We start from the raw sequence: 27,132 nt of genomic DNA, 5'->3' as shown, positions 1-27,132 counted from the left end.
AAAGTTGATATAAATGTAGTATGCCTACTGAAGTTTGCTGATTGAGTAAGGTGGTTTATCAAATGCTTATTCTTCAGGAGTGGTCCAGAGAAATACATGGGGTGTGTTAATCATGGGTTTTACCCCCAACACTAAGAAATGCAGCATAGTTTCCTTTGGTAAATCTATAATGTCACTACTGCTTACCATATGGGTAGCATTCTACTTGCATGACACAGTCTCTTTGATGACTGTCAAATTTAAGTTGATAGCAGACTCTTCTTTTGATCACAACATATTTGTGGTTAGAAAATGTTTGTATGTTTACACAGTTTACCCTTCGTGGTCATCTCCTCAAGTTACAAAGAAGCTGTACTCCTAATTTGTTTGGGGAGTGGGTGCAGTTTGGTGAGTTTCACAAAAAGAATACGAGACATACCCTTGGGGAAACATCTTCTGATGTGTTTATCAATGTCAGACTATATCTAAATTTGCCTCAGTTAAGTAGGATGTTTGGGGTAAGTGACTACAAGGATTGTAACCGTGCAGTACAGAATGCAATGCAACTGTATGTCTGCTGTGATAGACCATGTGGACCTGGTCTTGGTGGATATATGAATATTTATACGCAGTTTAATTTAAACATGGCACATGCATTATAAAGAGATTGCATGACCTGCAGTGGTTTTAAGCACCTTGATAGCAGAGGATCAGTAGTTAATAACACCTTGGGAATTTGTGGAATTAAAATGGTAATTACAATTAAATGCCACTTTCCTTAATACCTGAATGATCACACGTGTGCTGAGAGTACATCAAAGCTGAGACTTTTTAAGATCGAAAAATAGACCAGTTCTTGATCAGTGTTTATAAGCACTTTTAGTTCTGTCACCTTTTGCCTTACAGTTTCACTTAAGTTGCCTTTTATTTAACACTTGCCAGGGTTTTGTACAGTTTCACTTAAGTTGCCTTCTGTATCACACTTATCTGGATTTTATTCTCAATTAGTTGTAACGATTGATTGATATTGTGTGTCTTGATATTATGTAAACCTGAGTTCAAGTTATTTTGTTTTAAAGAAATCTCCTTGTATTGTTTGTGAGAGTCAAAAAGCACTTTGGAGTAGAAATGAAATTCAGACCATAATATTCTTTGGAAATTGAGGAGCTGCAAGATATATTAATTAGTCAGTGGAAAAACCCACAGCTTGGTTACAGTTCTTTTCATGGTAAAATACATATAATGGTCTGACTTCAAACCCAAAAAGAGCATTTGTTTCTGTATAAAACTGATCTGCACCGCACCTTTGTCTTTGTGGGTAGCAGTCCAGTTTAAGGATGCTATTATTGGTAACTGTGTCAGTAGCATTCATTGAATATTTCATTAAAGAATGTTGAACCAGTTTGGAGATGCATTCATTAATAGACGAAAAGCAAAAGTAGCCCCACCCCCAATTTTTTTTTTTTTAGATACAGGCCTGTGGAAATCTGCAGCTGCTTAGAGGTTAAAGGTAATACATCCGTAGTGGTATATAGGTAGGTGGATTCCTGTGTGATCCACGAAGATGCAGACAGTCTTGTCAGAGAACTGCCTGAACACCTTTTTTCACTTGCAGGATGTTCTTCATGTTTCACTGTTGCAATCATTACATTTGGGTAATCCTGCTGGCAGGTTGCCCTCAGTCGGCCTGAATTCCAAAGTCCTGGTTCCTGCGTCAGCTGCTGTTGCCCCTTCCCGGTCGTCAGGGGTATAAAAGAAGCAGACAACGCCATTTTCTTTAGTCTTTCTTGCTGCGCGGTGCCCGAAGCAGAAGCAGTTTGCAAGTGCTGGTCGGCCGATTCCTGAGATTTTCGTGTTCGAGTTTCAGATCCGAAGTCTTCAATAAAGCTAAGTACCCCGTTGGGGAAACTTTTTTCTTGCTCCAGACCGATGTCAGAAAAAGTAAATAATTGTATTTCTTGTGGAAAGCAAATACCGCATAAGGACTTTCATTCTTACTGTATTCCTTGTCTAGGCCCTGATCACAACGTTTCTGGTTGTCTGTTTGTGCTAGATTTAACCAACACACTATTAAGCGTTGCTATGATTTTGCTTTAAACTATTTTGGACACCGGTTTAATTATCCAGAAATGTCGTCGGATAGCCATCCGACTACTGGAGTTCACAAAAAAAGCAAAGAAAAGGAGAGAGATAGACAACCGAGGCCCAAAACCGACGACTAAGCTTCTCCTAAGCCAGTCGCTGGTTCTCAGTGAGGCGCTTTCGCAGCCCCTGATGCCCGCTACTTTAGAGTCGCAGGCCGCTACCAACTCCCACGTGGAGTCGGCCATGCCACTGGAAACTCAAGGTATTGGAGCCTCGGATACTATTCCTTCAGATGGGTCCGGCGCTGCTGAGGGTGTCTTCAGACCTAAACATCTTTACATTAAACCAACTTCAGCTTCAAATGCTAAAGCACCTTCTAAAGCAAAGAAACAAACTCAAGAGCCACGTGGACAGGCCTCTATGCCCAAAAAACAGATGCTCAAAATGGTCGAAGACTTGATTACCTTGATCAGAGGTTCCCATCCCCCTCCTGATTAGGCCTAGGCAAGAGACTGACTATGCATCTTCAGATCAGGTTTCTATTTCTTCTGATTCCTCTTCTGATCAGGAATATTCTCTCCCCCCCATGAGGATTCTGATGCGAAGAATCTATACCTTCAGCTTCTCCTCCAGAGGACTATTCTTTTGGGGAAACCTTGCATACCATGAGGGAGCATTTCCACTGGGAGAGCCAAGATTTTTCAGAATCTAAAAAGAGGCTCAGGAATTTCCTTTTACTACCTCAACACAGGCCACTAGCCATTCTACCTGTGTTAGACATTGTAGATGATGTGTTTTCGGAGTCTACTGTTACCCCTGACTCCTTACCTCCAGCTTCTGTTAAGCTTGACAGATATTACAGGGTTCCTGATTCTCTCAAATTCCTTTTTTAAAAAACCCTGCTGCAGACCCAGAAACTATTTCACAGGGGTCCCAAAGGAGTTAAGGCTTCTGCTGCAAAAATCCTACCCCCTCTGACAGAGATTGTAGGGCACTGGATAGATGGGGAAAAAGGTTTACACATCTGCTACCTTGGCTATAAGGGCCTTAAACTGTCAGTTTCATATGCTCAAATATCAGCAGCATGTCATGGCATTGCTTAAACAGAAAATGTTGTTAAACTCTGAATGTGCAGAAAACAAGGAAATGCAGGATTTATTGCATGCAGCTGAACAAGTTGGAAAGCATACTTTGCAATGTGGTTTTGATTCTTTGGAGGCCTCCTGCAGGGCCGCAGTTATGGGTTCTGTAATTAGGAGGCATGCTTGGTTAAAGGAACAAAGTCTGCCTGATCATGTCAAAGTTAAATTATTAGATGCACCTTTACAGCATGATACCTTGATTGGTGTTAAGGCAGAAGAGGTGTTAAAGAAAATGGAGGACAAAGCTAAATCTATGCAAACTGTCAAAGATTTTTTACAAGTACAGCCACCTAGGTTTAGCAGACACTGGCCTACAAAGAATTGGTTCTTTCCTGTGTCAGACAGACCTCAAAGGGGCAGATAAAGACGCCCTAGAGGCAGATCCCAGGCGCAATGTTCATACAGGTCAAAGCAGTGGGGTGCTTCTACCTCCAAAGTTGGAGAAGACCAATCACAACCTTACAGGAAACAGTCCCAATGACTTCCCCCTGCCAGCACCAAGCACTTATCTCCTGGCAGCACCCTTGGGGGGAAAATTAGCACTTTTTTCTCAAAATTGGCACATTATAACCAAGGACAAGTGGGTTCTAAATATAGTGTCACAAGGCTACAAGTTCCATTTCCATACCCTGCCAAAGGCAAACGGCTGGCCAGATCTGCCAAAAAATCAATGGGCAGAGGCACAAAAACAAGTCTAATCCCTCATGGACATGGGGGCCATTCAACAAGTACCAGAGCAAGAGCAGGGACAAGGATTTTACTCGAGACTGTTCTTGGTACCCAGAAAGTACAAGGCCTGGAGACCAATACTGGACCTATCTATTCTGAACACATTCCTGGATATACCAAAATTCAAGATGTTGACTTTGCAGCAGCTTCTGCCCATGCTGAGCAAGAACACTTGGCTTATGACTCTAGACCTAAAAGAGGCATACCTGCATGTCCCAATCGGACAGTTATGCAGAAGATACCTCCGATTCAAGGCTGGCTCAATGCATTACCAATTCTCTACACTGCCCTTTGGCTTATCTACTGCGCCCAGGGTCTTTACAAAGTGCCTGGCACCAGTAATTGCATTCTGCAGACAAAGAGGAATACAAATATATCCTTACTTGGACGACTGTCTAATTCAAGCGGAGAACAAGGACATTCTTTTACAGCATCTGGCATTTGTGAAAAGACTTCTAACATGCCTAGGGTACACAGTCAACAAAAAGAAATCAAAACTAGTACCCTCTCAAGAAGTAATATTCCTGGGTGTAAGCTTGTATACAACTGCACAGATGGCTTATCTCATGCCAGACAAACAAAGGCAACTGACTACTATTTCAAAATGTTGGCAACAAAGGCCCAGTTATCTGCAAGAAAAATTCTGCAGGCTTTGGGCTTCATGGCATCCTGCATCCTACTAATTCCATATGCAAGACTGCATATGAGGAAACTTCAATGGTACCTAAAAAGTGTTTGGACTCAACATTGCCACAGCCTGGAAACAATGATTACTCTCATACCCTGCCTGCAACAGGAGTTTCGATGGTGGGCAAAGGCTTGTCACCAGAACAAGGGACAGCCATTCACATTACCCCCAGCCAGACAGACACTAACAACGGATGCATCAGATTATTCCTGGGGGGCCCACATGGCAGGAAAATGCATTCCGGGCATGTGGTTCTCAACCCAAATGCATCTACATATCAATCAAAAAGAGATGCTAGCTGTTCAAAATGCCCTGACAGCCTTCAAGGACCTACTTCATCCGGGACAACTACTGATAAAGACAGACAACACCACGGTCATATGGTATATAAACAAGCAGGGGGGCACACATTCTTACCCCCTTTGCAGACTAGCCATGACTTTGTGGGGCACAGCATTAACTTAACCAAGTACATCTGCAGGCGCCATTCCTGCCAGGAAGGGAAAATACTATGGCAGACGAACTAAGCAGAAACCTCATGGATCCCCACGAGTGGCAGCTGGATCCACAAGTCTTCAGCATGATAACAAGGAAATGGGAATGCCCGGACATAGATCTATTTGCCTCCCCTCACAACTTCCAACTAAAAAGATTCTGCACAGGGACTTATCACAGACTAGCATGGAAAGTGGATGCCCTATCAGTATATGCCTTTTCCCCCACTGCCTCTCCTCCCCAAGGTACTCCTAAAGGTCAGACAGGAGAAGCCAAAAATGATATTGATTGCCCCAGACTGGCCCCGCCAGTACTGGTTTCCAATCCTAAGGAATTTGTCTCAATGCCCAGCTTGGACTTTACCTCAAATACCTCATCTACTGTCCCAGCAAAACAATCAGATCCTGCACAACCAACTCAGAACTTTAAACCTGGCAGCATAGCGGATAATATAGTCATACAAAACACACCTCTCAGTAAAGCTGTGATGGATGTCATTTTGGAAGCCAGAAGGCCTAGTACTAGAAAATCTTATGCTGGAAAATTGAAGAGATTCTGTGCTTGGAACCAGGCACAAGGAACTGATACAGCTGTACCAAATATTCCTCAGATTTTGCAATACTTAACTGAGATGCTGGACAAAGGCCTATCTTTTTCATCTATTAAAATTCATGCCTTTCCATTTAGGCTCATTACAATACAGAGCCACCAATCTTTTCTCATCCCTTATTAAAGCAGTACCTCAGAGGAGCCAAAAATTTAAGGACTCCAAGGAGATCACCAATGCCTGCATGGGACTTCGACTGTGTTTTGGAAAAACTCACCCTGCCTCCTTTTGAGCCAGCTGCTACTGCTGATATAAAGTTTTTATCTTGGAAAACAGCTCTTCTCCTAGCAATAACTTCTGCAAGACTAGTTTCAGAGCTACAGGCACTCATGGCTGTGGAACCTTTTATCATTTTTTATCCAGACAGGGTCTCTCGGAGGACAAACCCAACATTTATGCCTAAGGTGGTGTCCATTGTGGCTCTTAACCAAACTATTCATCTGCCAACTTTTTATCCAAATCCACAGAACAAGGGGGAAAGAATTCTGCATTCTTTGGACGTACACAGACAGCTTAGATTCTGCTTGGACAGAACCAAAGTTTTCAGACAGAGCAATTACTAGTGGCATATGCTGCAGGATCACAAGGAAAGGCCATCTCAAAGCAGACTATTTCAAAGTAGATAGGCCACTGCATTCGTTTCTGCTACCTACACCATGGCAAGCCAGTGCCTAAGGGCATTAGGCCACATTCAACCAGAGATGCAGCCACTTCAGCAGCCTTTCTCAGGGGAGTATCAACCAAGGGCATTTTAGAGGCTGCTACGTGAAGTTCAGTGCACACCTTTACAAAGCACTATCATCTGCCACTCTACTCTAAATCCAGGGCAGGCTTTGCCACTGCAGTTCTGCAGGTCTTCATAGCCCTCCTAATGCTGTTTAGCTCCAGCCTCCCAACCATAGCTTTGGGACTCTACCCAAATGTAATGACTGCAACAGTGAAACATGAAGAACATAGTACAGTTGTGTACACTTACCATAAATGTAGATGTTCTAGTGTATTCACTGTTGCAGTCCAGGTTACCCACCCGCCATCCCCCATTCTTCTGATGGAACCTATGTGGTGTATTTGCTTGTAGATGAAGGAAAAGTTTATATTGGTGCATGTATTTATATATAGATAAATTTTGGCTACCCTTTTAGGGGGCACCTGACATCTGGGGCAAGAAAAACTCAAGAAAATGGCATTGGCTGCTTCTTTTATACCCCTGACTTCAGGGAAGGGGAGACAGCAGCCGATGCTGGACCCAGGACTTTGGAATTCAGGCTGACTGAGGGCAACCTGCCAGCAGGATTACCCAAATGTAATGACTGCAACAGTGAGTACACTCTGACATCTACATTTATGTTAAGTGTACACAACTGTACTTTGTCCCTGTTGCCATAAGTCTTGCGTCCATATAGCAGAATGTGGCACCCCCTGCATCAGAACTTATGTTACATGGGCATTAAAAGTGTGCCTTCAAACAGTAAAAGAGACACAGGATAAAACTGTTCACCATTTAGAATGTGTAAAACAATGCAGGATCCAGAGGTTGCCTGAGTAATTCTGGGATCAAACTAGATTCATTGCTTTGAAGCCTGCCAGATCTAAAGGAGTAAACTGTACCAAACAGTCTTCAGGAGCAAGGGTGAGACCCCTTGATGTGCCCCCGGTGACTGCAGTAGAGAGCCTTTGCAGAATGCAGAAAATGGGGGAGGTATTTAAGATGAGTGCAAGAAATAAATCAGAAAAACGGTATATCTGACTGGGTGAATACAAAGGTGTACAGAGGTGTGAAAATTAGGACTCTGTTCTGTTACCCTAGAAGGCATGATGGACTTTTAGCAGTGATGTCATACGGTGTTTTACTTGTTTCTGGTTGCACAGAGGAGTAGAGACTTGGTCTCTGTAGTGAAGTTCCTCAGCTGAAAGGGGCATGTTGCAGTTATTGGAAGTTTTGTAACTAGTTTATAAAGAGGATTTGAAACATGTCTGACGTATCTCTGGCTGCTGATTTCAGTTGACCTCAGTAGAGGTTCAAAAACGTGATGAGATTTCTTCTTTGTAAATGGTGGTGGGGTTATTTGCTTTGTGACCTCATTCATACGTTGCTGCATGAGGTTTGGGTTTTGTTGTCTAATTTTTTGATTGAGATGGTGGGATGCCACAAGCAGCATGTGCATGGGGACCTGACTTTACTTTATTGTTCCTGATTTATAGTAAAACACAATTATTTAATATCTATCCACAGTGCAGTAAACTGGATCTTGTTTCTACGTCTGATTAGTGTAGTGTGGTTTTTTTTCCCCAGCCTTTGGTGCTGTTTTTGTCGTGTGAGTTGGATGCCATCTGTGCAGTGATTTACTTTTTTGATGGTTATGTTAGTACTGTCCCAGTTTGGTACAGGACAGTGATTTCAGACCACTTTATGTGAAAACCCTGCTGCAGTTTGCACGGGCACCACAACTGTTTACAATTGTGGCCAAAACTTTTAACTTGAATTTTTCATTTTGTTTGGTTGGCTGGGCAGTCCACCTGGACAGAGCACGAAACTCCTTTGAGCCTCGCGTAGGCTAGCTTCAAAGCATATAGAAGTGTATTAAGTAAATGGTATCATACACTGATACAGTAACCTGATTCATTCTTTTTTGTAATACATTTTATTATAAATAGTGCACTTTAGTACATTTAGTATAATTTAATACTGGCACTATAGAAGGCATAGCAGTTTAAACATAAAACAGGACATTTTTTTAAAAGAACAGTATCTAGAGTTTGTAAAAGATTGTTATAACAACACTGATTTATTAATTATACTAAGGATTAAGAAATTGATAATCTACCAGCTGTAGTACTGGTAATGCTATTGAAATGGCATAAAGCATATTGATTGTTGTGGTGGAAATCTAAAACAGCACTGTAAGCAGTTAGGGCACAAGAAGTTTATAGAATGAAGAGTAGTGGAGATGGCGAGTTTAATAGAGAAGTAAAAGATAAGAGGTGGGGGTGTGAGGCTTACGAGAATGACAGGTACTGGTGATTAGGTATCACCGTGTAGTAGTATAGGATGGGACGTGTTGGGATGAAGACTTGTTGAAAGAGTGGGATGTTAAGATGAAGGCTTGTTGAAAGGGAAGTCAGTAAGGGGGTGGTAGTCTTTCGAAGGAGAGGGGAACTGGGAAGTGGGTGTCGAGGATGCAGAGAGAAAACTTTAATGTAATAAATTTTGGTGAGAAAGTATTACTTACAGAATGGGTTGTTACAGGGAGTTGTGCCTTTGTGGTACGACACCCAGGGGTAGTGATTAGAAGCATTTAAAAGCAAGTTATTTAACACGATGCAAGGAGTTGCTAATACAAATATAGGCAAGTAGAGTTCTTGATATTTTAGCTACATAGTTTTCTCGGAAGTGGCTTTTGGCCTTGTCACCTGAACAGAAGGTGAAACAGAAGACATTAATTATCTGGTAGCATTCCAGGTAGTGGCTTGAGTATGAGAAGTTTATGTTGTTGCATATTGGCAAAGGCTCTTGCTACCCCCATAGTGCCTTTTTTAGGCAAGGCTCAAAAGACAAACCCACCTCCATAGGTATCACAAGGGATAAGAAACTAAGAGTAATGCTACTCAACGCCAGAAGTCTAAACCTCAAGATGCACGCTCAAACTCTCCTTAGCATGGAGAACATCGATATCTGTGCAGTAACAGAAACCTGGTTCAGGGCTCCCGAGAGCACCCCAGCACTACCAGGTTATACCTCATACCATGCTTTTGCCCCAAAACTTGGACCGAACCACAAAGGAGGGGAGTATCGATATTCATCAAAGATACCCACACCTCCAGGTTGGTGGCAAAGCACGAAGCATCAGAGACTATCCATGTGCAACTAACAGTGGGTAAAACTGCCTTCCAGTTTATAGCCTGCTACAGACCACCCTCCCAAACCCAGGAACCCCACTCGGCCTTCCTGAGAACACTGGAAAATATGAAGGTCTCTCCAAACACCATTATATTGGGCGACTTCAACTACCCAAACATAGACTGGGAGCATTACTCTAGCTCCAACACCCTAGCCCAAAGGTTCCTAGAATTTATAAACTCAAATGCTATGGAACAACTTGTTACCACTCCCACAAGAGGGGAAAACATACTGGACCTGATCATCACCAACATGGGGACTCTATGCTCCAGACCAGAAGTGTGTCCTCACTGGTAAGATCAGACCATAAACTAATCTCACTGGATATTCACATCCCGACCCCACCCCTGCCCAGAAAACCACAGTGAAAAACTTCTCTAAAGCAAATTTTACACTCCTCAAAACTGAGGTGGAATCCTTCAAAGCCCCCGGGCCTGTGGAAAATACAGCCCAGACCGCAGAATCCTTTATAAACGCATTCTATGAACACCTTCAGGAATGCATGGATCATGCGATCCCAAATAAAACCAAGACCCAATCCTCCAAAGGCAGGCGTCCTGTCTGGTGGACCCCAGCCATAAACTAACTATACCATAGAAGGGTGAAGCTACTAAATTGTAAAGCAAAATCCCAAAAGGGCAAGGCAACACTAAACAGTATTCGCAAAAACTACGGGCACACATAAAATTGTCTAAGGCCAGCTTCGAGAGAAAATTGCACAGGACACTAAGGATAATCACAAGGCTTTCTTTAGTTATGTTAGGAACCTGGGTGGGAATTCCCAGATATGCTCAGAATTAGTCCAAAATGAAAAAATACACCGAACCCACAGACATTGCCAACATCCTAGCTGACTGGTTCAGCGCAAACCCCCTCCCCACCAAAAGGGCAAATATCTATCCCAGCAGAGTGCTGCGAACCCTGACATCTCAGATGCTCAGGTAAGAGCCGCCCTCTCCAAAGCAAAAAACACAGCATCAATGGGACCAGATGGTGTCCCGGCTGCCCTACATGAACTCAAAGAAGAGCTAAACCCAAACATAAAACTACTGTTCAATCTCAGCCTTACTACAGGATATGTGCCCAAAGAGTGGCGTACAGCAACAGTGGTCCCTCTCCATAAAGGTGGTGCCTCGACGGATCCTGGAAACTATCGCTCCATAAGCCTGACTAGCTTGGTCTGCAAAGCTATGGAAAGGATCATCATGGACCTCATAAATAAAGATATTGGGGACCTACAAACACTGGATCCTACCCAGTTCGGCTTTAAGGGCAGATCCTGCCTCTTAAACCTGGTTGATTTCTTTGAAACAGTCACCAAGGCCATTGACGAGGGGAAGGTGGTCCACACAGCCTACCTGGACCTCGCAAAGCCTTCGATACAATACCCCACTCGGGCATTATAGATAAGCTCACCAGCTTAAATATAAACCCCTATGTCACTAGATGGATTGCAAACTGGCTCAAGGACAGAACCCACATGGTTAGAATTGCTGGAGCCATGTCAGACTCCAAACCAGTTACAAGTGGTGTCCCACAAGGCTCAGTCCTGGGACCTCTCTTGTTCGGTATATATTTCTCGGAGGTACAGGCCAACACGGAAGGACTGTGGCTGACCAAGTTCGCAGATGACTGCAAACTGGGTGCCATAATCGACTCTCCAGCCGACACAAGCATCCTCCAAAAGGGCCTCATAGAAACTGGTGCCAGTGCCATGGCCTCAAGCTAAATGCCAAAAAGTGTATAGTCATCCCCTTTGGCAAAAACAAAGTGCCCACAAATTACCACATAGGTGGAAATCCATTAAGTACAGAAGAAGTAATTAGGGACCTGGGGACCCAAGTTGATAGCAATCTCTCATTTGACAACCACGTGGCCAAAGTGGTTAGAAAAACATTTTATATAGCCCACCTAATCATGAAGGGATTCACATCTAGATCAGGGGAGGTCATCGTGCCTCTTTACTCATCCCTCATCAGGCCCATAATTGAGTACAATGCCCCTTTTGGGATGTACCTTACCAGACACCTGCAGCAACTGGAAAGACCCCAAAAGTACCTCACCAAGAGGATCAAAGGGCTCAAACAGATGCCATATGCTGCCCGGTTAAAGAAACTCCAGCTCTACTCAGTGGCATACCGCCTGTTCAGAGGCGATCTGTGCCTGACGATAAAGCCATGTCCAACCCGAATTAATGGACATGCTGCACCTCAGAAAATCCAAATCCCATCGAGCTACGCCGAGAGACTTGAACCTCAGCACTGAAATAAATAGGACATGCTGGAGGGACAGATTCATAACCCAGAGGCTCCCATCACTCTGAAATAAAATCCCAGTCCAGGTTAGGCAGAGTCCTCATTGACTCTCTTCAAGAGGAATCTTGATGAGTGGATGGGAGATCGAGGTTTACCCGGTATCACTTCTGTGTCACTGTTAGATAGAGGCACAGTATACTAACCTCGAAAAAGGGCATAGCAAAATAAATTTAAAATGGGTGGCGAAAGCCAAACACATTCTGGCTAGGCTTATAAATGCCCTTGGGCAGATAGCCTAGTATGAACCTATGAACCTATATGAACTTCTGTGTGCATTAAGATGGTGTGGCTTAATTTTTGTATGGTATTTCTGCTATGTAAAGGTATAAGCAGTGATTCAAGTGAGCAAGTACTGGTAATTGTCTGCTGTTTTATGGTAAGATATTTGGAATCCAACAAGGAGTGCGTGGAGAGTTCTTGTGCAAAGATATGGCTCTAGAGACGTTTCACAGGAAGGTACTTTTCATTTGGTGTACTTTAGCTTCTTTAGGGCTGTTAAGTAGTTTAGTTGTCTGTACTAGTCTTGTGGATTTGGCGTTTTAGATGAGTTTTTAGTATGGACAGTAAATTTCAATGTTTGTCGTCTTTATGCTTCCCTTGTCTGCAAATTTATCTAGCAAACTCCTTTTGTTGTCCGAGTTCCCTTCCATTTTCACATATTCAGCCCCCCCCCCCCCAAAAAAAAAAAAAAAACTCCACTCCTCACTTCTCTCTCTTAAAATATAGGAATACATCTTCCAAATTTGTATTGTGACCTGGAACTACCTGTATGATCCTTGTCCAGTACACTTGCTTCTAGGGCATGAGTGCCATATGAAATCAACTATAACTTCTGTAGCCTACATTAGAATTAACTTGGGCAAGGGGGGCACCTCTCTTTTTCTTTTTTTCTTTTCTTTTCTCCTTTCCTCTCCAAATACACTATAGCTGACTTTTGTCCCTTGTTGCCAACCTTATCTCAAAATCATTCTTTAGATCTTCCTCTTTTACTGTTGAACAGTTTATTTCATCTTCGTTATGTTTGACAGTCATTCATGTATAAATTGTACCATTGATTATCTTGCTGCATATTATTTATGCTGTTCTAACTGTATCATTGTCTAACTTTTAACATTTTGAATACAAACCTCAGTCTTTGTAAACAGCTAATCTGTTTTTAATCTGTTCTGTGTTCTGCTGCAGTACCAGTTAAAGAAATTATATATGTATACATGTTCTGCGTCATGTATGTTCATAGTATCTCTCTCTCTACATATATGTACGTGTGTGTGCATATATATATGTATATGTGTGTGTGTGTGTGTGTGTGTGTGTGTGTGTGTGTGTATATATATATATATATATATATATATATATATATATATATATATATATATATATATATATATTATGAGAGAGACAGGTATTTGTTTGGGTGTACTTGTATAATCTTTACAGAGAAATGTGTGTATGTGGTTCATGGGTATTTACTAGGCTAATGACCACCAGGACCTTTATAAGCCTAACCGTGCAATGCAATCTAGTTGTGCCCCTATGTATCATGGGCATTTGTTTAGCGGGGGTATGTTAGAAAGTTTCCAGTGGAGGGTATGTTAATTTGGGCATAACTGTCTGCCTTTGTAGATCAGAGACCTGGCAGAAGAACTCTGAGTGAATTTCCATTTTCCCATCTATTTGTCAAGGTTATGCTTAAATAAGGTTAGGGATGAGCTCTGGATCAGGGTCCCCACCCATGAAAAGCAGAGAATGGGGATTCTCTGAGACGCATCTCTCTCACCAGCATGTCTTATTTATGTCATAAGCAAAATTTATATACTCAGGTTTAGTGGTTCTGATGCTGTTTTTATTGCAGATGTGCATAAGGTCCATCAGAGCTGGATCTGAAGATGTGTTGAACTTGGATACCAGACATTGATCAACTCTTAATAACTAACTTTTAGGAGACAATGCACAGAGATAAGACTTTGTCTTGTATGGAGCACCTTAATGTGTTTATATCCAGGATCCTTCTGGTAAAGAACCTTTGTGGGCATTCCAGCTATTGCATATGTCTAGTCAGGCACATGACGAATGAGGCAATATACTTTGAAGGATCCGATATGGGCTGAATAAAGCGCCCTATGACTTCCTTAGATCTTGATGCCATGCCCTTACTTTATACGTTGGGTGACAGAATGATCATCTTACTGCCTTAGCCATACATTAGCCACAGGCCAGATTACGGTCTACTTATGTTCCTAGATACCTGACTACTGGGTCAAGTCTTGGTGGTGTGTTATCGATAGGAGTAATTAACGTGGGTGGCAGTTTTCCCAGAAGGTACACCAATGCATTTCTTGCTATTAAGTTTTAGTCTGTAACTTTAGCACGAGTCATTTGTCTGTGTTAGTGTCTTGTAAGATATTTGTGTCATGGGGGAATCTACGATGGCTCCCAATTTGCAGTCATTGGTAAACTTGGTCAGCCAAAGACCACTGACATTGGCTTTTACTTCCGAAGTTGATGCCAAATAGGAGTGGTCCCAGCACAGAACCCTGAGGTACCTCACTGATGATCAGTCTCTTAATTTAATTTGGTTGACACTGTGTGCTACTGAAGAACTGTAATTCATTTTGTGCAACAGCATTTTGGTTTACTTCTGGATTGGTCGATGCAGATAAGTTGGTTCCGGTTAGAGCTGCGAATCTGTGTGCGAGGTGTGTGTGTGTGTGAGCTTATAGTGTAGTGGTAGTGCTGGTAAACTGCATTGCTTTAGGAGAGGGAGTTCTGTTGCTAAGGTTGCTGGGTAACGTGTCAGTAGTTCTGCATTTAGTCTTTCTGTGAAGTCGTTGATTAAGAATGGAGTGGTTAATATACCTTTCCCAGGGATTGATAGAGAATTTATATGGCATCTGCTGTAGTAATTTTGGTTCAGATTAAATTAATTGTTAACAAGGCTGATATCAATTTGTAGTGGAGAAAGTGAGTTGATTTATTTAGATGTTTATTGATTTGCCTTTTCCAGTGCTTTGGGTAGAGGAAATTGAATGTAGGAATGGTTTGGGGAAGGCTTCTCTTGTGGAGAAGTGGGTAGAGGATTGTTAATGAAGGTGTGGTTTTGGAAGAGCAGTTGTCTTGGATGGATGGTATAATTGTGTGATTCCATTTTAAAAGTTACCTTCAGTGATGTAGTTTAAAGGCTGATGAAGTTGTAGGGAGCATGACAGCTGTTTGTAAGAATTTAATTGCAAGCCCCCCCCCCCCACATGACACTGAAAGTGGCTTTAGCATGAAGCATGGTTTGAGCTGAGTTGTTTAGATTAGTTTTCTTGTAAGAGAACGTATCTAACTAGGTTGGAAGTCTCAGAGGAGTTATTTCAGGAGTAGAGTCTGGGAGTGGATTATGGATTGAATTTTACCAGGGGATGTGAATTTTTTTGGTTCTTGTCCAAAAATGTTTGAAATTGTAAGAGGGCAGTTGAAGCATTGTTTGCCATTTAGATGGTATTTACACTAATTTTTAGATTGTCTACAGCCCCATAAGTAACAGAGGCAGGGCTAGCAATACAGTGGTGTAAACCCTGGCAGTAGATGATTGCCACTGTTGAAGTGACACCCTGACCCCATGTGCAAAAATGGGGAAAAAGGAGGTTGTGGAAACAATACTGTAATTATTTGGAAGCAGACCTAGATTAAGAATGTGTATTGCTACAATACTGAAGAAGGAGAATGTGCATTGCTACAATACTGAAGAAGGAGAATGTGCATTGCTACAATACTGAAGAAGGAGAATGTGCATTGCTACAATACTGAAGAAGGAGAATGTGCATTGCTACAATACTGAAGAAGGAGAATGTGCATTGCTACAATACTGAAGAAGGAGAATGTGCATTGCTACAATACTGAAGAAGGAGAATGTGCATTGCTACAATACTGAAGAAGGAGAATGTGCATTGCTACAATACTGAAGAAGGAGAATGTGCATTGCTACAATACTGAAGAAGGAGAATGTGCATTGCTACAATACTGAAGAAGGAGAATGTGCATTGCTACAATACTGAAGAAGGAGAATGTGCATTGCTACAATACTGAAGAAGGAGAATGTGCATTGCTACAATACTGAAGAAGGAGAAAGTGAAAGTGTTGCCAAGGCAGTGCATGGTGGGTTCTGTTATTGTGCCAAGAACAGATGGTTCTAGGATGGGTACTGAGCGTCTAAAGCTGGGCAGAGGCACAAGATTTGGTGGTGCTTTATTGTAGGAAGACAGGGGGAGCAGAATGAATTGACAGCATATCTAGAGGTTCAGCATTGATGGAGCTTGTGAGTGAGGAATACAGCTGGAAAGACATGGACAAAATAGACAGCTGAAAGAGAAGACATGTTATTGGGTGTTGGTAACTATAAGCAGATCTACAAAACACTAACACCCAGCATACCACAATAAATCTACTGAGGACCACTTTACTTCTCAGAGTACAACAGTGCCATGTCTAATTAATACTGCAAAACATTTTTCAGCAGGGTATTTCCCCCACCTCCCTTTGTTTCTCTCTGCCCATTCTGCCCCCCCTTCCCCCACATACAATGTGAAGGCCTTGCATTAGACCCATAGTCTTAGAATATAGTATGTCTGAGGTCACCACCTTGGACAAGAGAATAAATTTATTTCCCTTTTCTCCAAATTGTTACAGACTTCTAAATATTGTATTTAGATGTCAGGACCCCCATTGTGGTAGGAGACAGTGACAGAAATACCCTCTGGTATAATTGTTTTCTGGTGTTTGTATGTGGCAGTGGGACTTTGTGGTTAGTAAGTTTGGAGTCTGGCAGGCAGGGTTCTGTAGACCCTCTTTCCTCTCTTTTCTTGCCATAGATGCATTTAGTGCTTAGTCTTCATGTGACCAATCATGACAGGATTGTAATAAGTGGGAGTTTAACCACCAAATTCATGTTAAACTAAGGTTGTGACAACTGCTGTTTGCACACACTATTGAACTAGAGTTGCATTCTTTTTCTGATCAGGTGTGCCTGTGTATTTAATATAATATGCGAGTGGATCTTAATAAACTTAGACATGTTAAGCTTCTTATTCTAGCCTTTTGCTCTACCTGTTCAGACATAACATTCCCATCTCCAAAAGCAGAGACCCTTCTGTCACAGCTTTCCTGATTCCCGTGATTTAGTAGCATTATGCACCATAGTAAAATTATGAAATTTAAGCATAGTGTTGCTTTTCACACTGTACATGAATAAATCTCTGTTTTGTGAGGCGCTTACATCTGTGAAGGGTGACAGAAAAATTGAAGAAATAGAATCTGCATATTTATATGGAGATTATCCTGTGACCCGCAAAGAGCAAGAACTTTGTCATGTTGCTCTTTGCTTTTTGCTTTTTTGATGCAACACTGAAGATTTATCTGTCTCGGAGGGAAGTCGTTCTTCCAAGTATTCTGGGGGTGAGGAAGGCCTGAGGAGGATATGGCTAGAGATTTGACAGTGTTTCATGTTAACACAATAGATTAGACAGTGACAACCTATTAAAATAATAGCTCTGTGAATGATCTGTCTGTATGCATGCATTCACATTCGTTGTTGTATACGTTGCCAGATTTGTCTACATACCCTGACACAGAAGGGGGTTGGTGGCAGCACCTGGCCTTGTTTTTATTGTCTAATGTTTTGTAGTGTTTAGGCATACTGCACTGTGATAGGATAGCTCTACCAGTAACTAGAGGAGCAGGGCTGATACGATTCAGTGAATAGACTGGGAGAATAGAGACCTAGCATAAATGTCTGGGCAGTGTTACTGATGTGGATACTCTTCATTTACATATTGAATTCTGTTATGTTTTGCTTGTTCCACAGCATGAAAACTTAAACGTGCTGCATTACTGCTGTTTTTGGAGGCATGTATGCGTATGGATTTTTATATAAATACATACAGGTGTACCAGTACATGTAGGTTTATGTGCTAGAGATAAGTTTACTGATGAAGGTCTGACACGATGCGTAATCTTACTTTTGGCTGTGTTTCATAGGTGCAGTCTTGCTGTGAAGTCTTCACCAGCCATAGGCACTGGAATTTAGTGTCAGATTTCCAGCGGTCCTACTAATATTATAGGTTCATAGGTAATTAGGCTTGCAGTCAAGGGGACCAATGAGGGGCCCATCTGAAATTCTCAGTTGTCCCATAGCACTGCCTGGTTAAATGACTTGCTCAAAGTCACAGTGGGTAAAATAGAGCTGTGGGGATCAAAACCTGTACCCCAGGAGCTACAGCTTGCATTCTTAATACTGTGTACCAATTGCTGTATTATCTTTTAACTCACCTGTTATCAGCTTTGATAAGTAAGGGGAGTCGACAACTACTTCCTCCTTGTTTTCCCATTTCACCTAACAGAACATAAGAACAAATTTTGTGGTTACCTTTTTCCTTTTACTAGTTTTGTTGTTTCATAGTGCCCTTTTCTGCAACTGGGGAATCCTGCTGTGTTCATTTGTTCTCCCCTTATCTACTTGAGTTTCGTACAAGGTTTCTGATTTAATTCCAAAATGTAGTAATCAGAAGGACTTCAGACTGCCCCAAGGCATTTGATATATATTGATATATATATATATATATATATATATATATATATATATATATATATATATATGTGTGTGTGTGTGTGTGTATATGTATAGATGTATGTATGTGTGTATATATATATATATATATATATATATATATATATATATATATATATATAATGTGTGCTTATTTGTGTACATTCTATAAATGACTGATATCCCATCCATTTCCTGTCTTGTATTCATTGTTTACTAGAAGAGACTCTTGCTATCTTCAAGAATCCTAAATTGGGTTAACAGTAATAACTGTAATTATATTGGTGTGGTAGACTTTCTAGTTAAGAAGAGTTGAAGGTTATTGTTGCTGCTACTCAGCAAAATGATGGCGGTGAACCCCTAAGCTTAAACCATATTCTGAATTGCACAATCTAAGGGATGGGGAGAAGACTTGCATATAATATATTGTTTTTCAATGTTTATTGTTCCCCAGCTAGCATTCCAAGCATAGTTGAAATGAACGTACTGTATCCAGTTTCATAATCCTAAATGGGAGTCTGTTCTACACCTCCTGTCCTACATTGTAAATAATTCCCCAACACATTGGTGTTACTAATGTTTATATCTTCCAGCAAATTATGTTCCTTGTGGATAACTAAAACCCTTTTCTTAAATCCAACAGTAGCTCCATAAAATTCATTATGCATACATCTATAAATTGCAATTGAAATCACCCCAAACCAGTTAGCCTATTGGTGTTCCACTTGAACCTATATATTTAAGAAATAGGCCCACTTGCATTAATAGAAATGACAGCAAACCATATTACCATTTCCATTCACACACATTATATATTACACATTTTCTTTCATTATGACAACTCCTCTTCAGTCCAATCAGTGTTTTCTGTAAAACCTCATTCCTCCTCTAGAGCATTATTTTGCATATATTGTTACTACAGATTTCCATTTATTTTTATGTAATTAGATCTCTCTCATCTTTTTTGCAATATTTAGTACTTCAATTAAAGCTGGTTTTGATTTTAATTTCATTTTATAGTGATTAATTCTGTGGGCTGCCAAAAAAAAGTAAACTTAATAAGGCATTAGTATGTGTAGGCAATTCAGATCCTGTGACTCGGCCCCAAAGAATCGTTTCCGTAAGTTACAGCTATTTGCTCCTCCAATATTTCTGGCAGAGTACTCTCTGGATTTTGTTTTTTTAATCTGCCAACTCATTTCACTCACAAAAACGTGTTTCCAGTTACCTTTTGGTTTGTAGTCATACCTCCAACATTTGCTATCCACCGAGAAAAATTAATTGAAGTCTGCTTAGGTTATAAAAATACGTATGGAAATACTTCATAGCAAAAATCCTAAACCTTCTGGAATTGTCTACTATGCATGCACTTCCATTGTTTCATTGTAAAATGCTTTTCCAGTTTCTCCCCAATCTTTTCTAACTTTCACTGATTGATTCTTATAATTATCATAAAACGTTTTCTATGTCCTAGTAATTATCCTCTCTTTTTAACAGCAACATCTGTTCGAGATTAAAAGACCTGCTCTTGTAGAGTTTTTAGTATGCTTAGGACTTCCCTATCTCTTTCTCTTTGCCTATACTCTGTAAGTCCCTGATAGGCAGTCTGTTACCTGTTGTCCAAACCTCTTGTCCTCATTTCACCCTCATTTCCTGTCTAGTTATATGCTAGTAATACCTTGGATCCTTTGCCAGTATTCTCCAGTAAATCCAGCCCCGTCTTACCCATTTCCCTATACCCCTACTTAGTTAACCCTATTGGCAAAATCTCCTTTCTTTATTTTATGTGTTGGATTAGAGATGTTCTTCGTGTTTCACTGTTAGTCATCACCTGTGGGTTATCCCTGCTAATAGTAGCCCTCGGCTGGCCCGAATACCAGAGTCAGTGTTTTTCTGCGTTGGCTGCTGTCGCTTGTAGCCTGATGTCAGGTCATCAGTGCTATAAAGGAAGGCAGCTGACGCCATTACATCAATCTTTCTTGCCACGGAGCCCGTAGCAGAAGCAGTTCGCAAGTGTGCCAGATCGGTCACTACCAGAGTTTGAATTTCAGCTGAAAATGTCTAAAGCTAAGTACCCCATTGTGGATCCTTTTTTCTTGTACTAACCGATGTCAGAAAAAGTTAGCAATTGTCTCACCTGTAGAAAGCAAATACCACGCCGAGATTTCCATTCATACTGCATCATTTGTTCAGGCCCTGCAGACCTGGAGGTCATTACACAGGGATCTAAAAGAGCTTAGGCTAGTTCTAAAAAGAACCCTATTCCTCCTAGGGAGCTCTGGACAGATTGGGTAAAAAAATGTACACCTCTGCAACCTTGGCTATTGGAGCACTCAACTGTCAGTTCCACTTGTTAAAATTTCATCAACACACTTTGGAACTATTAAAACAAAAATGTGAAGTTGTTCAATCTCGCCGTTCATTCTTTACTGATGGGGTTTGGAGCCAATCCATCGGCTCCGACATGGCCATTTGCAAAGTTCAAGGTTTACCAGTAGCTCGAGATCAAGCTCCCTTATCCCATGCTGCACTGCTGGAATTACCTCTGATCGATTTTTCTGCGGCACAGATCTCAGTGGTTCCAGTTCGCCCAAGCCTTTTTCGATTAAAAAAAAAAAAAATCGCTTTTCGCAAGTTATTCAATAACCTTTTTTTTTTCTAATTCTTAGATTAGTATTATTGTTAGCTACTGTAGCTTTTCTGTTAGACCTTTCCCTTGGTGCTTTTCATGTTTAGTATAGTCATAGTGGCCTCGTGTTTGGCCTAAATGTTCTTCGTGTTTCACTGTTGCAGTCATTACATTTGGGTAATCCTGCTGGCAGGTTGCCCTCATTCGGCCTGAATTCCAAAGTCTTGGGTCCTGCGTCGGCCGCTGTTGCCCCTTCCCTGACGTCAGGTCCTCAGGGGTATAAAAGAAGCAGCCGACGCCATTTTCTTCAGTCTTTCTTGCCGCGCGGTGCCCGAAGCAGAAGCAGTTTGCAAGTGCTGGTCGGCCGACTCCTGAGATTTTCATGTTAGAGTTTCAGACCCGAAGTCTTCAATAAAGCTAAGTACCCCATTGGGGAAACTCTTTTCTTGCTCCAGACCAATGTCAGAAAATGTTAATAATTGTATTTCTTGTGGAAAGCAGTCGTCAGGGGTATAAAAGAAGCAGCCAATGCCATTTATATATATATATATATATATATATATATATATATATATATATATATATATATATATATATAGATACATATATATAGATATATATAGATATATATATATATATAGATATATATATATATATAGATATATAGATATATATATATATATATAGATATATAGAGATATAGATATAGATATATATATAGATATATATATCTTCATCTAAAAGCAACACATAGGTTGTATAAATCAGAGAAGGAAAAACGTTCCAGCAGAAAAAAGGGGGATGGCGTTTTTCCAGCAGAAAAAAGGGGGATGGCGGGTGGGTAACCTGGACTGCAACAGTGAATACACTTGAACATCTACATTTATGGTAAGTGTACACAACTGTACTATGTTCTTCGTGTTTCACTGTTGCAGTCATTACATTTGGGTAGAGTCCCAAAGCTATGTTTGGGAGGCTGGAGCTAAACAGCATTAGGAATGGCTATGAGGCCCTGCAGAACTGCAGTGGCAAAGCCTGCCCTGGATTTAGAGTGGCAGATGATAGTGCTTTGTAAAGGTGTGCACTGAACTCCAAGTAGCAGCCTCTAATATGTCTTTGGTTGGTACTCCCCTGAGAAAGGCTGCTGAAGTGGCTGCAGCTCTGGTTGAATGTGGCCTAATGCCCTTAGGCACTGGCTTGTCATGGTGTAAATAGCAGAAACGAATGCAGTACTCTATCCACTTTGAAATAGTCTGCTTTGAGATAGCCTTTCCTTGTGATCCTGCAGCATATGCCACTAGTAATTGCTCTGTCTTTCTGAAAACTTTGGTTCTGTCCAAGTAGAATCAACGTTGTCTGTGTACGTCCAAAGAATGCAGAATTCTCTCCCCCTTGTTCTGTGGATTTGGATAAAAAGTTGGCAGATGAATAGTTTGGTTAAGAGCCACACTGGACACCACCTTAGGCATAAATGTTGGGTTTTTCCTCCGAGAGACCCTGTCTGGATAAAACATGATAAAAGGTTCCACAGCCATGAGTGCCTGTAGCTTCCCCCAAAGCGCCTGTGTCCTCTTTTGCCTCCATCGTCCAGGCCAAGCGTAGAGACCCTGAGCCTCAGGTAGCACCACAGGGCGCCCCTTGCTCTTCAGAGACCTCCCCAGAGGCTCCCACTGAGGAGGTTCCCAGGAAAAGATTGTGTAATAGGAGACACTTGGACTTCCCACTGGAGTCTTTGACATCTGACAGACTTGGATGAGTCAGAAGGGTTCCCATGATCCCCTTCTGAGGATATTTCCTTTGCGGAGATACTAGAGATCCTTAGGCAGAGGGGTGATTGACAGTCCAAAAGCCCTACTGAGGATGAGTCAGTTCTCCTGAAGGCTTTCGAGTCTCAACCTTCCACCTTGTCGGTGTCTACGCCTTTCAATGTGCTCATGCAGCTGGTCTCTTGGAGGACGTGGGTGTCACCGGAGTCCATGGAACCTGTCCCTTAGAGGCCTAATAAGTTCATTTCTGCCCCCATAGGTAAAGCCTTTTTGTCCAAGGGAGTCCCTGTTGATGCCATGGTGGTGGCGGCGGCTACCAAGAAGGAAATGTCTGAGACTTCCTAGTCAATCCATCCTCCTAACAGAGTGTCCAGGATCATGGATCGATATGGGAAATGCATGTTTAGTTCAGCGACTTTTACACTCCGATCTCTGAACTATTTCACCCATTTCTCCAGACTGCAAAGAGATCTCTTTAAGGAGTTGGAGATGCTCTTCAGGGTACTGTAGCTTCAGGGGCTTCTGACAAAGTTGCCGCCCAGCTTGCTACCCTAAATTCCATTGTGAACTCGTCCATGCGGCTCGTGTCATATGCAGCCGATGGGACGAGTAGGGCAGCGGGTACAGGAATTGCTCTAAGAAGACATTCCTGGATGCGCTTGTGTTCCTTTGCGGAGCCCTTTAAGTCTTCATTTGTCAAGCACCCCTTTTGATGGCTCATCTCTCTTTGGGCCCAAAGTGAAGGAAACTCTCACCAGGTGTGAGCAGGAAGGAAAGACTCTGTCTGCTGTCGGAGTCCGTTTTTCTACCCCTACTCAGCCTTACCCCAAAGGCCAAAGGAGTGGGAAAATGTGGTTCTGAAAAGCCCAAGGAGCCTTTCACGACACACATGATGAAACCACCTCTAGGGGCAGAGGAGGGGGCAATAGAAAATGCCACCCTCACGGCAGAGGGGGTCCGCAACACCAGGGTGACAGAGATCACTTCTCTGGTCAGCCCTATCAGCGCTCCTGAAAGGAGGCCCGACTGTCCTTCACTGGAGGCAGTCAGGGATCGCTTATCTTTGTACCCAAACATCTGGCAAGATATCGCAAAAGACAGCTGGGTAGAAAGTATTACTTCAAGAGGGTATTTCATACCGTTCTCCACTCCACCCACACCCTCAAGGAGAATCCTGGACGTTCCACTCAATTACAGGGAACAAGCAACTTTAGAGGTCCGCAAGTTGCTAGAAAAAAGTCATCCAGCCACTCCTAGCAAACCAAATAGGATCTGGAACTTACTCTAGATTCTTTTTGGTTCCAAAGAAAACAGGGGATTGGAGACCTATTTTGGACTTCAGCAGTCTCAACCAATTTGTCAAGAAAGAGAAGTTCTGGATGGTCACGCTACGGTCTATACTTCCCTTCTTAGGGAGAGACCATTGGATGTGCTCGATAGATCTCAAGGATGCATACTACCACATAAAAATGGCCAGGCCATCCATAGATCATCTGCGTTTCTGGCTGGGAGCCAATCATTATCAATTTCGAGCCCTGCCCTTTGGCCTCACTACAGCCCCCAGAGTGTTCAATAAATGCATGGCAGTGTTCACGGCTCACCTGAGGCATCTAGGATTCCAGGTGTTTCTGTACCTAGACGATTGGCTCCTTTCCACCACCAGGCATCAACTGATTCAGGCAAAATAATACACTCTGACACTCTGCAATCACTTAGGCATTACAATCAACTCAGAAAAGTCTGCCTTGTCGCCATCGTAGCATATCGTCTTTGTAGGGGCAGAGTTAGACACCTCAACCACTACTCTGAGACTACCAATCGAGAGGGTCTTTCTTCTTCGCCAGCATGTCAGCTCTTTGGTATCGAAAGACAGAGCACCAGCTGCAGAAGTCTTAAAAGTATTGGGGTTGATGGCTGCAGTGATCTTGGCCATACCATTAGCAAGGATGCATATGTGGATTCTTCAATGGCTGCTCTTCACTCAATGGTCTTATCAGGAACTTCCACTGAATCACATGATTTTAATTACAAACTCTTGCAAGAGAGATCTCCAGTGGTGGTTGACATCTCTTCATGTAACCATAGGACGCCCCTTTGTACTACCCCCTCCAGTAGCCACTGTGACCACGGACGCTTCCCTGATAGGGTGAGGGGGGGCATTTTCAGGGAAAGACTGCCCAAGGCACATGGACAGATCGAGTCACATCTCCATACCTCCTTTGCCCGAGAAGCCCTCAGAGTTTGGCAGTGGGCTGTCTCCTCCCAGCACTTTTTCTTGGCAACGCACATCTCAGGGAGATCCAGTGTGATAGCAGACAAACTGAGCAGGGCAATCTTGTTGCCTCACGAGAGGTCCCTCAAGCAAGAAATTGTGGACAGTATTTTCCACAAATGGGGCAAGCCTTGCTGCGATCTTTTTGCCAGTCACATCAACACAAAATGCAGAAGCTACTTTGCCCTGATTTCCCCTCTGGGAGAACCCCCCCCACCGAGAGACACACTCATTCACGCTTGGCCCCCGGGTCTCCTCTATGCATTTCCTCCAATTCCGTTAATACCCAGACTTCAACAGAAAGCAAGGTCACTGGGAAGAACTGTCATTGGCCTTGGCAGATTTGGTTCCTGTTTCTTCATCATCATTATCTCTTGGAGGATCCATGGATTCTCGACCCAGTTCTGGACCTTCTGACACATCCATCGGGGGACCTCCATCCTTCCTTGCAGTCACTGAAGCTTATAGCTTGGCTGCTCCAGTTCCCCTCATAGCCAGGCTTCATAACCTTTCGAATGAGACCTGGCAGATCCTCTTGTCTTCCCATAAGCCGTCCACCAGAAGGATTATATCTTAGTAAGTGGAAGAGATTCTCCATATGGGCCTCTAAGCAGAACATTGATCCTTATCAAGCTCCCTTTACAACAATATTGGAATTCTTAACTATGATCTTTAATAAAGGAGCTGCAGCCGCAACAGTTGGAGTGCAGTTGGAAGCTACATCTAACTTTCATCTCTGAGTTGACGGGCTAAACATTATGTCCCATAAGTTGTCCAAGGCCTTTCTGAAAGGAACCTTCCACATGAGGCCTCCAGTGAAAACTCCTTATTCTCCCTGGAATCTAAACATTATGCTATCTCATATAATTCTCCCCCCTTTTGAACCAGCATCATCTTGTGAGCTCAAATTTTTATCATGGAAAACTATATTTCTGGTAGATATTACTTCTGCCCGTAGAGTGTCAGAACTTCAAGCCTTATCTATCAACCCTCCTTATTTGATTTTTCATGCGGCTAGAGTATCTCTTAGGACAAACCCCTCCTTTTTGCCCAAAGATTGTTCGGAATATAATATCAACCAAGTCATTGAGTTGCTAATCTTTTTCCCTAACCATTCCAATAAACTTTAGTATATACTGTGCAAACTTGACGTTCACAGCAGCTCCGATATTATTTGGATAGAATAAAAGATGTTAGAAAATCAGACCAGCTTTTTGTATCATTCTCTAAAGCCAGAAAAGGTAGACCAGTGGCTAAAACGATGCTTTCGAAATGGCTTTCTGATTGCATTACCTTTGTTTATTCAGCTGCTAATATGCCCTTACTACACAAGATTAAAGCTGATTCTACCAGGGCAGTTTCTACATCATCTGCATTTCAAGCCAAATTGCCCCTTGATAACATTTGTGCTGCAGCCACTTGGTCTAAACCTCATACCTTTATCACTCATTACAAAGTTGATAAGGCTTCCAGGGACAGGGCTTCCTTTGGGTCTACTGTACTCCCGTGAGCCACCTGAGTTTGAGGGTGCTAGGGACCCTACCCATCAGTAAAGAATGAACGGCGGGATTTAACAACTTCACATTAAGATGTTATGTACTCACCATAACGTTCCATGTGAGTTGTTCCATCTCACAGTCATTCTTGTGTCCCTCCCTCCATCCCCCACCTGGTTGATAGTTGACCTAGAGGCTGGTCTCATCCTGGTTACTCAATCCTTCTTCCTCTCTATGGGAGGGTAGTTCTCTTACATGGATATAGTACACGCAGCAAACAAGATCTGAGGTAATTCCAGCAGTGCATCATGGGATAAGGGGCTTGGTCTCGAGCTACAGGTAAACCTTGAGCTTTGCAAATGGCCGTGCATCGGCTCTGAACCCCATCAGTAAAGAATGACTGCGAGATGGAACATCTCCCATGGAACGTTATGATGAGTACATA

At 42.3% G+C, this 27,132-nt stretch overlaps 1 protein-coding gene across 1 annotated transcript in view; it reads left to right on the top strand.

Annotated features, from left to right (window-relative positions):
- SUPV3L1 (Suv3 like RNA helicase) overlaps window positions 1-27,132 on the top strand; it is a 1,221,766-nt gene that overhangs the window by 21,442 nt on the left and 1,173,192 nt on the right.

The sequence above is a fragment of the Protopterus annectens genome, chromosome 14.part0 (genome assembly GCF_019279795.1).
Source record: "Protopterus annectens isolate FY-2018-M chromosome 14.part0, PAN1.0, whole genome shotgun sequence".
In the NCBI taxonomy this organism is placed as follows: Eukaryota; Metazoa; Chordata; order Ceratodontiformes; family Protopteridae; genus Protopterus; species Protopterus annectens.
Note: the sequence above shows the minus strand (reverse complement) of the source record. Positions and strands in the feature narration are given on the sequence as shown.